At 36.5% G+C, this 14,339-nt stretch overlaps 1 protein-coding gene across 5 annotated transcripts in view; it reads left to right on the top strand.

Moving 5' to 3' along the window:
* CCNT2 (cyclin T2) overlaps positions 1-14,339 on the top strand; it is a 39,213-nt gene that overhangs the window by 5,839 nt on the left and 19,035 nt on the right. The window contains exon 1 of one of the 5 annotated variants that reach the window (XM_079781916.1): positions 13,479-13,553. The exons of the other annotated variants lie outside the window; for them this stretch is intronic. The gene's annotated coding sequence lies outside the window, so the exon portion shown is untranslated. Of the gene's footprint in view, positions 1-13,478; positions 13,554-14,339 lie in introns of those variants that run through there. 5 annotated transcript variants of the gene reach the window in all.

The following is a 14,339-nucleotide window of genomic DNA, read 5'->3' as shown; positions in this document are numbered from 1 at the left end:
ATTTTTCAGCACAGAAAAAGGTCCCTCCCATACCCCAGTTCTTAGAACCAGTACACAGCCTCATATAGAATTGGATTCATCCTACTTGGGGTTAGGTGTGGCTACTTCTGGGGAAGTAATTTTTAAGATGGCACCAGAAGGGTAGTGTAGATTGACCCAGTGGATCTAAACTGGCAGTAGTTTAGCCAACCAAGGGACATTTGACAAGGTCTAGAGACGTATTTTCGTTTTCACAATAGGTGAAAGGGGTACTATTGGCATTTCATGGATAGAGGCTGAATGCTGCTAAATATCCCACAATGCATAGGACAGAACCCCATAACAAAAAGTTACCTGGTCCAAAATGCCAGTAGTAGTGAGGTTGCAAAAACCCCACATTAACCAGTCCTACAGAGTTAAGTTGAGTGAAGGAGACTGAAACTGTTATTTTCACTAAATTAATTTTGAGTGTGTGTTAAATTTCATCTGTTCAGTAAGAAATTGCCTATTCATTTGTAATTCCTCAAGGACCTTAAGAACAAATACCACATTTGTAATTTTTTTAATTGAGGGTTTTAGGGAAACTTTGATAAAATTTAAAGTTTATATTTAGTTTGTTAATAAATGTTGCCTCTCTGAAATACTGTTTGGCCTCTTGTTTGAGTTTGTTATGAATTTGACATCTACTTACAAAATTTATTTTTTCTAATTTATCTTCTAATACTGTTATTCTAATTTTCATTATGTTCTAATTTTGTTAAATCTACCAGACTTTTGCTTTATTTTATTACCTTTATGCTTATCTGGAGATAAGTGTTCCCCATATTTATTTACTGATATGGAAACAGTTCTTGGGTTTTTATTGTTTGTTTTTTTTCCTTCTTAGGTTTACTTTGGTATGTGGTTCCTACATGTTTATTTGAAGTTGATGTACTCTTTTTTTTTTTTAACATGTTTTTATTGATTTTTTTTTTTTTTTTTTTTTTTTTAGAGAGAGAGAGAGAGAGAGAGGATGGGAGAGGGAGATAGAAACATCGATGGGAAGCATTATCTATCAGCTGCCTCCTGTACACCTTCTACTGGGGATCAAACCTGCAACCCGGGTCTGTGCCCTGACCAGGAGTTGAACCAATGACCTCTTGGTTCATGGGTCAGAGCTCAACCCCTGAGTCACATGGGCCAAGCAATATACGCTTTCTTAATTCAGATAAGGAAGATAATCATAAAAGCTAAATACTTTATCTAAACTCACACACCTACAGAGTGACAAAAGCAAAAATCACAGCCAGATCTAGATTCCATAGTTTATGCAGTTATCACTATGTCTACCTCCAGAATCTATTTCTAGAAAGCTAGTCATAGCCCTGAAATTTCTCACTGAAAGCAATATGTATAAAGCTTTTGTGATTCACCAACTACCTGCATCAGAATTATCAGGATGTTCATTAAAAATATGCTTTACTGGCCCGGCTGTAGTGGCTCAGTTGGTTTGTGCATTGTCCTGTGCACTGAAAGGTTACCGGTTTGATTCCTGGTCAGGGCACATTTGATCCCCGGTTGAGGCACATATGAAGGGCAGCTGATTGATGCTTTTCTCTCTCTCTCTCTCTCTCTCTCTCTCTCTCTCTCTCTCTCAATGACCTCTAGTGAGGATTAAAGAATAATAATAACAAAATAAACCTAAATCTTTTTAAAAATACCGGACTGTGCTTTAGAACTGTGTAATCAGAATATTTGTGGTGGGATTTGGGATTCTTTACTTTAACAAGCTTCCTAGGTAAATACTGATGGCTGCTCAACTTGAAGACCCAGTTAAATTTTGCTTTTTTCCCTGTGTGTCTCATAATCCATTGTTAATGCTCTGGTTTTGTGAAATCTGAGTGGTTGTTTCTATTATAGCTCACTTCTACTCTGCCTTTTAATTTAATAAAAGCAAATTAGTCCAAAAATAATCTTATGTTAAAACTAGAGGCCCGGTGTACGGGTTCATGCACAGGTGGGGTCCCTCAGCCTGGCCTACACCCTCTCACAATCCAGAACCCCTTGGAAGATGTCGGATTGCTGGTTTCAGCCCGATCCCTGCCTGCCTACAGGTATCAGGCCAAAACGGCAGTCCGACATCCCCCCCCCCCCCCACCCCCAAGTGATACAGCAGTGCCGAAGTGGCAGGTGGCTGGGGAGAAGCCCCAGACGGGGCTGGGCGCAGCTCCACAGCCACTCATCCCAGCCCCGCTGCACCTGCCACCATCTGGTAGAAGGCGGGAGAGGTTCCCATGGCCACAGCTGTGCTCTCCAGCCATGAGCCCGGCTTCTGGCTGAACAGCTCTCCTCCTGCGTTGAGCATCTGCCCCCTGGTGATCAGTGCGCATCATAGCACCAGTTGTTCGGTCCTAAAGGTCGTTGAGGCATATATATATATATATATATGTATATATATATATATATATATATATATACACACATATACACACACACACACACACACACACACACACTTACATACATACTATCTATTACTACAACTGTGAAATACTGTAGTGCTGACCAGTAGAACTTTCTACAGTAATGGAAATACTCTGTTTCTTTGCTGTTTAAAACAGTAGATACTAACCAAACACGTTTCCTTGATTATACATTTGAGATTATTAGACTAGATGATTTATAAATTCTTTTTTAACATAAATTGCATGGATGAAAATTTAAGAACCACTATGTAACAGTCACTTTATCACAGCTAAAGTATTCTTCTCCTGAGAAAACAGATGCAGTTACTGAGTGACTTGCCCAAATCTAGCAGCCATTATGTAGTTGGCATTCGAACTCAGATCTGTTGCCTAATCCCCATGCTGTATTTTTCTCACTTTTGTCCTACCCTAATATATGTTTAAGAAATAGGGCACACTAATAATTGATGCCAGTGATTTCTAAGGAGATGAGTAGACAAGTAAATAATGAAAATACTCTCTGATTTTGATTTGCTTTTACCTCATTGGACAAAATCCAATAACGTCCTTTTTTGAATTGGGCCCCTAATTCCTCTTTCAACCATATTCCCCTCCTCTTTGTTTCCGCCCCTCCCCCATGTGGTGCTTTCTCCATTTCATGTGATTATGGTCTGTCAGGTTTTATGACTCAGCTGAAATTACAACTCTTCATAAAGTATTTCCCAGATAATTCCACTCTTTCACTTCTAAATTTTTATCTCTGATTTTATCATTTAGGTTTTATTCACATTCCATTGTATCCCCATCTGTTTGGTGTCCTTTAGTGCTGAGGGAAAACCATGCATATATCAGGTGAAGTGTTTATGATTACAACAAACATAAAACCACCAAATGTACATCTTAGTGAATTGTAAGGCAAATAACCTTTTTATCCCCACTCAAGTCAAGAAACTATGCTAACTACCCCCAGAAGTGCTTCTATGTACCCCATTTTGCTATCAAACCCTCCCCTCCACAAAGTACCAGTATTCTTATGTTAAAGTAATCACTTTTTCCAGTTCATTTATACTCTGGTTTAGGCAAGATGAAGGTGTGATCGGTCTTTTAAGTCTCAATATTCAGGTTTCCCCTCTGTCCCTTTCTTTCACCTAAGTTTTAATCTGTTGAAGGACCTAGGGCAGTGGTCGGCAAACCCGGCTCGTGAGCCACATGCGGCTCTTTGGTCCCTTGAATGTGGCTCTTCAACAAAATACCACGTGTGGGCATGCAAGTACAGTGCGATTGAAGAAGTACCCTAATTAAGTTAATAACAATATACCTACCTATATAGTTTAAGTTTAAAAAATTTGGCTCTCAAAAGAAATTTCAATCGTTGTACTGTTGATATTTGGCTCTGTTGACTAATGAGTTTGCCGACCACTGACCTAGGGCATTAGATCTGAAGAATTTCCAGCTGTCTGGAATTTGTTCATTTTATACTCATGGTGTGGTTTATCATGTTTCTTTGTTCTTGTATTCCCTGTAAATTGCCATTTGGGTCATGAAATTTGATCAGATTCGTATTAGATCCCTTTGGCAAAAGTACAGGTGGTTTTGTGTTCTTTCAACAGGAGGCACCTAATGTCTGGTTGTCTCTCTTTGTGGTGTTAGCAGCTATTGACATTTGATGCCTAGATCCTTTTCATTCATTTTGATACTCTAATTCTATCATTTCTTCTTTATTAATTAGAATATTTTAATAATGAAATGCTGTGATTCATAAACTATTTGGACACCCAGTGGTACAATTCATATTGAAAAGGCAAGATAAATACTTGTTTCTTGCCCTATATTTACTATCTTGTTGAGGTGTAATTCACATACCACACATTTCACCTATTAAAAGTATACAACTGAATCTTACTTTAGTGTACTTCAGTTTTAGAAATTTTCATTACCCAAAGAAGAAACTCCACACCCTTTGGCCCTCTGTCCCCAGTCCGTCCAACCTATTCTGGACATTTCTTATAAATGGAATCATACAGTAATGTGGTCCTTTGTGACTGGCCTCTTTCACTTAGTGTGCATTTTCAATGTTTGCCTGTGGCATAGCATGTATCAGTACTTTATTTTTGTTGAACTATCATTATACCACATCTTATATACATTCATCAGTTAATTAACATTTGGGTTTCCACCTTTTGGCTATTATATTGCTGCTATGAACATTTATGTATAACTTTCTGTGTGAATGTATGTTTTGCTTTCTCTTGGGTATATACCCAGGAGTAGAATTGCTGGACCATATGGTAACTGTACTCCAATAATCTTGGATAGCTTCCTCATTATCTGCTATAGCAAGGTATTATTCCAGGCTCATTTGTAGTACATTTTCTGCTCCACAGCTGGAATGGCCATTTCTTTAAAAATTTTGCTTGCTTTTAGTAGCAAGTGGTATTTCAAGATTCCAACTTGGACACTAGGGATCGTATTATGTTGGTCTTGTTTCTAGGCATCTTTAATGAAAAGTGAGAAAATACATAGTACGTTAAATATATATTCAATGTATTAAATTTTGTTTATGCATTAACGTGTGAAATATACATTAACTGGGCTTTCTACATATTTTTATTTTAATATATATTTAAAATATCTCAGGAATTCATTCTGATTCAAGACATTATTTTTTAGTTAACCTCTTTTGTATTACCTTTACAAAAGGTATGTCCTTTCTTTCACACCAGAAATCTTAAAGTTAAGTCTCAGAATAACAGTACTACCACCATCACCATATTTACTGAGAACAATGAAATGTTTTTGCTTTGCTCTTGTTTTTCATCCCTCGTTTTAATTCATATGGCTATATTATCTATTACAAAACTCTTTCAATCCTTATTTAATCTTGGTTCTGCACGTATTATTGTTCATTACCAGTGCTTATGTTGAAGTCTATTTTCTGATAACCATCCTAATGGCTGTGAAGTGGTATCTCATTGTAGTTTTGATTATCATTTCTTTTACGGCTATTGATGCTAAGCATCTTTTAATGTGCTTATTTGGCCACTGTGTCTTTTTTGGGCAAGTGTCTATTCAAGTAGACATTTGTCCATTTTTTAATTAGGTGTTTTTTGTTAAGTTTCAGAAGTTTTTTATATTTGGATATTAACTCCTCAGGGAAGACATTAAAAGGTTATCTTTAGTCACTTTAGGAGTTGATACACTAATTTCTAATCACTACAATAGACTATCATTTAAATGTACTTCATTAGGGTTAGTCCTTCTAGGAATAATTAATATACTTGAAGTTTATTCTGTTAAACAAAAAGAATCTATCTGGGAGAGTTTATTGATAACATAAAAAAAGAAAGCATGTGATATTTTTTATTGATTTTTTTTTTTCCCCCAAATTGAATCTGAAAAGAATACCTATAAAAAGTTTTCCAAAAAGCTTTAAGGTTGTTCTCAAACATGGTGCTCCAAGTGCCTAATTACAGGGATATTGACTTATGGAGCATTTTGACTATATATTACACGAGTCTTTATAAAGTCTCCTTGAAGCAGGTTTTTCTTTTTCAAAAATTAGATGATTGTAAAATATTCAAAGATTTTCCATATACACATGCACACGCATACATACCTGTGTCTGTTAGTACTAATGGTTCAAATACTTCTATGGTGGCGTTTGTCCCAGAACTAGCACAGCATTTTTAATGTTTGCATTGGCCAAGACACGCAAAGGTTTCTGTATACTGACTTTTGGCCATTTATAAATTGACTTTGAAGGAAGCTAGAACAAGGATTCTGAAGATGTTTTTGGTATAGAAAATTGGGTAATTTTTTTTTAAGTAAACAAATTCCATCACTATACCTTACTACCCTATAATATTTGGGAGTATTAAACTTAATATTTTATACTTAAATAAGTTATGGTTCTAGTTATAAAGCTGACATATTAAGTACCTATGTGATCGTATTTAAGTAAATACATGCAATGTGAAGCATTTAATACATTTAAATCTATTTTAATATAATTTTAATGAATTTTATATTCAGAATGCCAACTATAGGTTTAAACCTATGCTAATATATATATATATGTCTATATAAACATTAGCTAGGAGTTAATTTCCTACTTACTATGTTAATGTGGTTACTTGAAAAATCATAATTACATTACATTTATATTTGACAGGGCTGGTTTGGACTATAAACTCTTAAAAGTTAACACCAGGTAACTACTAATGGAAAGATGTTTGTATCTATCAACAAATGTTTGATATAGATGTTTGTATCTATCAACAAATACATGTATAGATGTTTGTATCTATCAACAAATACATTATAGTGGAATTGACAATGGAATGTGTTATATAAGAAAGAGTGCACATTCAAACTAATTTGAAATTGAGGTCTCATTTAGAAGTTGAAAAAGTAAAAATTATAATTCTTTTCTAGTCAAGAATCTTAAGATCATGAAAACAGACATAGTTCCAAGCTTGGGAAAAAATAGCTGAGCCCTGGCTTGGTTGAAACATCATCTTGTACACCAAAAGGTTTAGGGTTTGATCCCCAGTCGGGGTGCAGGCAACCAATCAATGTTTGTTTCTCTCTTTTTTCCTCTCTCTCTCTCTCTCTCTCTCTCTCTCTCTCTCTCTCTCTCCCTCTCTCTATCTCTCTCTCTCCCTCTGTCTCTGTCTCTGTCTCTGTCTCCCCCTCCCACTTCCTCTCTCTAAGTGTGAGGGTTTAAAAAATAGCCGAGAGCGCAGGAAAAAGTTATGAGGATTTGGGAGCAGTCTTTAAATGGTGCATTGATTCAGAGAGGATTCCAGATTTTTACACGTTCCCCATATCCTTAGGTAGATCCTGTAGTTTCTATTGCTATAGTTCAGTGATTGTTGTTTTGAATGCCTAATAGGAGTAGCTGTTTAAATTAATATGGTTCATTTATGTAGACTTGAACATAGTTCAAATTATTTTTGTTAACCAAACAAGAAAATTAATGATTTTCTGAAATGATTGCATAAGTCAAAGTGAATCATTGTTTAAGAAATGGATATAGCCCAGCTTCTGTGGCTCAGTGATTGAGCATCGACCATGGCACTCAGCGGTTCACAATTTCTCCCTCTCAACCCTGGGATATACCATTCTCTATCTCTATAGCTTTGCATATTCTGAACATTGCATATAGCTGGAATTATACAATATGGTCATAGCATAATGTTTCCAAGATCCATCCATAGGGTGGCATGTATCAGTACTTCATTCCTTTTAACGGATGAATAAACTTTCCATACATCATGGGACTAATACCTCATTGATGGACATTGGGATTGTTTCTATTTGGGGTCTGTTGTGAATAATGCTATTGTGAACATTCGTGTACAAGTTTTTGTGTAGACACCTGTTTTCATTTCTCTTGGGTATATATACCTGGAAGTGAAATTGCTGGGTTGTATGGTAACTCTAGACCTCCGTTATCTTGGAGAGTTTTTTTAAAACCATTTAGAAAAACTGCCAAACTGTTTTCCAAAGTAGCCAACGATTTTACTTTCCACAAGCTATGTGTAAGGGTTCCTATTTCTCTACCTCTTTGTCAACACTTAGTATTGTCTTTTCTCTTTTTTTATCAAAGCCATCTTATTGTGGCCATCCTAGTGAGTATAATGTATTTCATTGTGGTTTTGATTTGCGTTTCCATAATACCTAATGGTATTGAACATCTTTTTGTGTATCTTCTCTGGAGAAATGTCTGCTTAGATCCTTTCGCCATTTTTTAATTTGTGTTGTCTTTTTATTATTATTTTATAAGAGTTCTTTATATATCCTGAGTAACAGTCTATTATCAGATACTAGAGGCCCTGTGCATGAAATTCGTGTAAGGGACTCAGCCTCCACCGCCGCAGCAGCTGCAGCTCCTGCCACCGCGGCTTAGTCCGGAAGGACTTCTGGTTTAATTAGCATATTATGCTTTTATTATTTATAGATAGGATTTTCAAATGACTCCTTCCTGCTATGGACTATCTTGCACTTTCTTGATGTTATCATTTGTAGCACATGCATTCAGTTTATATTTTTCATCTGTCACTTGTGCTTTGCTGTTATACCTACGAAAGTATTGTTTTATTCAGGGGCATGAAAATATATTTCTGTTTTTTTCTAATAAGTTTTATAGTTTTAGCTGTCACATTTAGGTCTTTGATCCATTTTGAGTTAGTTTTTGTTTATGGCGTAAAGAAGGGAACTGCCATCTTCACTTTTTTGCATGTGGATATCCAGTAGTCCTGTCGCCATTTGTTGAAAAGACTATTTTTCCCCCATTGAATTATCTTGGTATTCTTGTTGAAAAACCAATCTACTATAAATATGTTTATTTTGGTCTCTATTCTGTTCCATGATCTATATGTCTTTCCTTATGCCAATACCACATACTGTGTGTGTGTGTGTGTTTTAACTTCTTTTTTTCAATTATAGTTGACATTCAATATTACATTAATTTAGGTATACAACGTAGTGATGAGACATTAACATACACTGTGATCACCCCAATAAGCCTGGTATTCATCTGACACCATACATATATACTAGGTGTACCGGTTAATAATGGTGGATTTTGTAATCAAAGAAAACACGATAAATTCAAGAGAAATATCAAGAGTGCTTTATTCAAAGTAATGTCCATTGCTAGCTATACATTTCCCCCATCTTTCAGGTAATTTGTGGATACCGTCCCAATAGAACTTTTCTTGTTTTGAGGCAAACCATTCAGAGACCCAATTTTCCACTTCTTCGTATGTGTTGAAGTGCTGCTCAGAAAGTGCGTGTGCCATTCATCGAAACAAGTGGTAATCTGAAGGAGCAAGATCTGGTGAATATAGCGGGTGGGTTAATACTTCCCAGGAAAGATCTTTTAAAGTGTCTTTAACTGGTTTTAAGTGTGTGATGGTGCATCATCATGAAGCAAAATTATTTTGCCATGTCTTCTGGACCATTCTGGCCGTTTCACGATCAAAGCGTGGTTCAATTGATTATTTGTTGTCAGTAGCAATCAGTATTAACAGTTTCACCTGGTTTTAGAAGTTCATAATACACCACACTTTCCTGATCCCACCAAACACATTGTCTTCTTTCCGAAGCAATTTGGCTTTGCAGTCGATGTTGACCTGGATCAACCCATGATTTTGTGCATTTGGGATTCTCGAAATCCACTTTTCATCGCCAGTCACAATTCAGTGCAAAAAAGTCTTGAATGCCATTCAAACAACATTTTACTGATGACTTTTCGGTTTTCCATTTGTCTTTCGTTCAGTTGATGTGGCACCCATTTTCCTTCCTTTAAAATCTTTCCCATTGCTTATAGATGATCGGAAATTGTTTGCTGAGCAACATTTAATTTTTTTGCAAGTTGTTTTTGAGTTTGACACGCATCTTCATCCAATAATGCTTGTAATTGTTGGTCTTCAAACTTTTTCGGTTGACCTGGACGTTATATGTCTTTCACATAAAAATCATCACTTTTAAAGCGTTTAAACCGGCGTTCACAAGTATCTTGAGATGGAGCATGTTCACCATAAGCTTCCCAAAGTATACAATAACTTTCTTCAAAATAAAGTAATGAATTAAAACTTCCCGCAAATGCTCTTTTTTTGGCACGAAATTCAACATTTTTAAGCATAAAAATATCTATAATGTTAACACCTTCAGCAAATTTGACATGAAGTTTTGAAGCTTGCTGTCAATACAACAAAACAGCATACATATCAAATCGCATATATATCAACATGTGTAACTCCATCTATTGAAAAAATCTGCATTATTAACTGGTATACCTAGTATAGTTATTACAATATTATTGACTGTATTTCCTGTGCAGTGCTTTACTTCTCCTTGGCTGTTTTTATAACTGGCAATTTGTACATCTTAGTCCCTTTACCTTTTTCAGCCATCCTCACAAACTCTGTCCCACCTGGCAACCATCAAAATGTTCTCTGTGCCTGAGTCTGTTTCTGTTCTGCTTGTTCTTTATTTTATTTTTTAGATTCCATATATAAGTGAAATCATATGGTATTTGTCTTTTTCTGTCTGACTTACTTCATTTAGCATAATACCCTCTAGGTCTATTCATGCTATCACAAATGGCAGGATTTTGTTTTTTATGGCTGAGTAATATTCCCTTGTATATATTTTCTACTTCTTTATTGAACACTTACGTTTCTTCCATATCTTAGCTATCCTATATAATAAAAGGCTAATAAGCAAATTGGCCCAATGGCAGAATGACCAGTCGCTATGACACACATAGGGAGAGCACCGCTCAGCCAGAAGCCAGGCTCATGGCTGGCAAGTCCAACGGCGGTGGCGGGAGCCTCAAGCCGGGCTGAGGGATTCCCCCCTCCCCCCCCCTCAAGTGCCTGAATTTCGTGCACCAGGCCTCTAGTTATAAATAATGCTATAATGAACGCAGGGATCTCTGTCTTTTTGAATTAATGTTTTGAGTTTCTTCAGCTAAATACCAGAAGTAGAATTGTCTCTTGTGACTAGCCTTTTGTCCAATGTAAATATTGCTATCCAGCTTTTCTTTTTTTTCCCCATTTCTATTTGCATGAACTCTCTTTTCCCATTCTTTACTTTCAGTTTGTGTGGTGTGTTTTTAGGGGGTAGGAAGAGAAACATCTATGACATCTATGTGAGAGAGAAACATCTATGTATGTGCCCTGACCAGGAATCGAAATGTGCCCTTTTAGGTGTGCAGGATGATGCTCCGGCCAGGGCAATCTGTGTATCTTTTGATCTGAAGTAGGTTTCTTGTGGGCAGCATATGTAGGGGTATTGTTTTCTTATTCATTCAGCCAGTGTTTTGAACTGTGCATCCGATAGATTGCTTATCTCCATTTTGTTTGGTTCTTTTTCTAGAGTTTTGTCCTATTCTTTCATTTGGGACATGTTTCTTTGTCTCCTCATTTTGTCTGTCTCCCTGTGTTTGTTTCTATGTATTATGTAGGGCCGCTACATCTCTCAGTCTTAGTAGAGTGGCCTGATGATGTAGTAGGTGTCTTCTGGGCCCAGGCACATTATTTCCCTGTTCACCTGAGCAAGGTGCTCCAGGTGTGTCCATTGTATGGGTTGTGTGTAGTTGAGACTTGATTGCTATTGGCACCTCAGTGGGAGGGATTGACCCTCCAACTGATTGGTGTGAAGACTGGCTGTCACTACAGGGAAGGAGCTATTGTGCAGGGGCTGACCCCACAGAGCAAGATTTGCTATAGTGGGGCTCTGCTGTCTGCTCTTTGGGTGTGTCATTTGTGGAGATGGTTGAGTGATGCTCTGGTGCAGTACCACATAGTTTTGATTAATTTTATAGTAAATTTTGAATTCAGGAAGTATGAGTCTTCCAACTTTCTCTTTCAAGATTGTTTTGGCTATCTGGGTCCCTTGCATCTCCATAAGAATTTTAGGATCAGCTTGTTAGTTTCTATAAAACAGAAGCTGGGATTTTGACAGGCACTCTGTGAATCTATAGATCAATTTGAGGAATACCGCCATCTTCATAATATTAACTTTTCTATAATATTAGTTCTTATTTGTTTAGCCATTTGAAGGAAAGTAGACCTTTTTTAATTATTATTTTTAGAGAGAGATAAGGGGAGAGAGAGAAACGTCAGTGTGAGAGCAAAACATTAATCGTCTGCCTTCCGCATGCCCCCTACCAAGGATCAAACTGGCAACCTTTCAGTGCACGGGACAATGCCCAACTGAGCCAAACTGGCCAGGGCAAAAGTGGACTTTTTAAGATTAATGTAGAATATTTGAGTACCTATGCAATGTTAATGTTCTTGTTTCACAGTAAGTACTACATGAGTTTGGGAGATGGTAGCTGAGAATAGAGACTTAACTATGAAATGCTAAGTGTACTTTAAAGTATAAGTTGCTTTTTGTTTGTGTGTTGTTTTTCTTTTGTAACAATAAATAAATGTTAAAATGCCAGATAGTATTAGGCATATTTAATATATTTAAATGTAATTATGGAAATCAAGCCTTATTCTCTTGAAGACTGCTTTTCAGCAATATTGAATACTAGTATTTTTTAGTCTTTATTAAGCCAGCTCTCTTTTAAATGTAATTAGATGTCCCAAAAAACATCCAGCCTGAAGATTTTTTAAATTCTCAAGCTAAATTATCTTCTGTTGACAGTATTACATTCACACATAATTATATGAGTAGGAAAAAAAAATAGCTAAAATACCAGGCTGAGTTAATGACATTTTCTGTAATATTGAAATGTCAGTCTTTTCAGTGCAGCAAAATTAAAGATTTAAACCACTTCTTAATATTGTGCTGGAATTTTGGTTTAATTTGCTTGAGCTTGGTAATCTTTCTTATTAGCAAATGTACATTTTGAACTTTTCCATTTTCTTTTTTGGTGGGGGTCTTACCTCCCTTGTTTTTACTTATATCTAAGTTTCTACCTTTCCTTTTTCTATTCTAGGAATTTCTTTCTATGAGTCTCTGCTAAAGTTATATCATTACTACTTGTCCTCACCTATACCTTTGGCAAGTGATTTCCAAATTTTAAGCTGTGATACCTAGAACTAGCTAGATATTTATTAATGAAATCTTTTTCAAAGCACAGAAATAATTATCCTCGTCTTAGTCAGGGAAGGGATTGGTGTTGAGGCAGTTGAAAAAGGGGGGGTGGGGGTAGGAGGAGGGTGAATGGGTTCACTGGCCTGCACGACAAAGAGATGAAACTATGGTTTAGGAGCCTGTTGATACTAGTATTGTATTATCAAATAGAAAGCAGATTTAGAAGTCTTATCTTTGCTTCTTTTAGTGCTTTTTGGGGATTAGGAGATTTAAAGTTGAGTAATAACACAGCTGTGGGTGGTTCTTAAATACAAATGTACACACAAAGAGTGTGCATAAAGTTAATTACTAAAACAAAGACCAGATGATTCACTTGAAACTGGCTGATATAGCCATCTTCCGGTGACTTAGAAATTGCCCAGGCTTTTTGTTAATTCGAAAACCTTGCCTCCAACTATCAAGGTTGAAGCCAGCAATGGAGAGTGAAGAATGTCAGCAGTGAGGGCATCATCATGAGCAGAGAAAGGGGAGACAGCGGCCAGGAATGGGCAGGAGGAGTGAGACCAAGAGGTAGGAATGAAAACATAAAGGAATAGAAAAAGAGAAGGGGGTGAAAACAACGGCAGGGAGAAAGGAAGAAAGGAATGTGGGTATAACCATTAATGTCAAATATCATAATTCAGTGTTTTAATCTGCTTAGTTCGAAACTAAGAACCTTTAAAGAATTGAGTTTAACTGTGGAAGGAAGAGGTGAGCAAGAAAGAAGAAAATTTTTATAGCGTGTTAAATCGCATTTAAAACTTAAGCTCAACACTAACAATACACAATTGTTTAATTTTTCAACATAGTAATGACATTTGAGTCATATTACTATAGGGCACTATTCTAAGTGCTGTACATATCTTTATCCATTTAATCCTCACCACAAGTTTACAGCAGATACTGTTTCTCCCATTTTACAGATGCAGAAACTGAACCACAAAGAGAATAAGTAAATTGCCTAGGCTAGTCAGATTCTACTGAGGCAGTCTGACTACTGTGCTGCAGCTGGCTTCATCACCTCTTCCTCCCCCTCCATGATTTATATGGTATATTGTTTTGAGAATATAATACCTCCTTGAACTAGTTGTACATTTGCTAGAGTAACAAACTCTGGACTATTTAAAAATAAATTTCCCTTCCCTTTAGTTACAGTAATTGGAGAAAGTTTATCAAACTGGGGACCAGAACACAAGGCAGGTAATGCATGGTCCCTGTCCCCAGTGAACTGAATCTGTTAGTAATTGGTCCTTGAACCAGCCAAGTATGTACTCCAGCATTGATGTGAATTCTTTGACTTTGAGCCAAGTTTATGTG

Source organism: Cnephaeus nilssonii (genome assembly GCF_951640355.1).
Source record: "Cnephaeus nilssonii genome assembly, chromosome: 10".
Classification (NCBI taxonomy): Eukaryota; Metazoa; Chordata; class Mammalia; order Chiroptera; family Vespertilionidae; genus Cnephaeus; species Cnephaeus nilssonii.
Note: the sequence above shows the minus strand (reverse complement) of the source record. Positions and strands in the feature narration are given on the sequence as shown.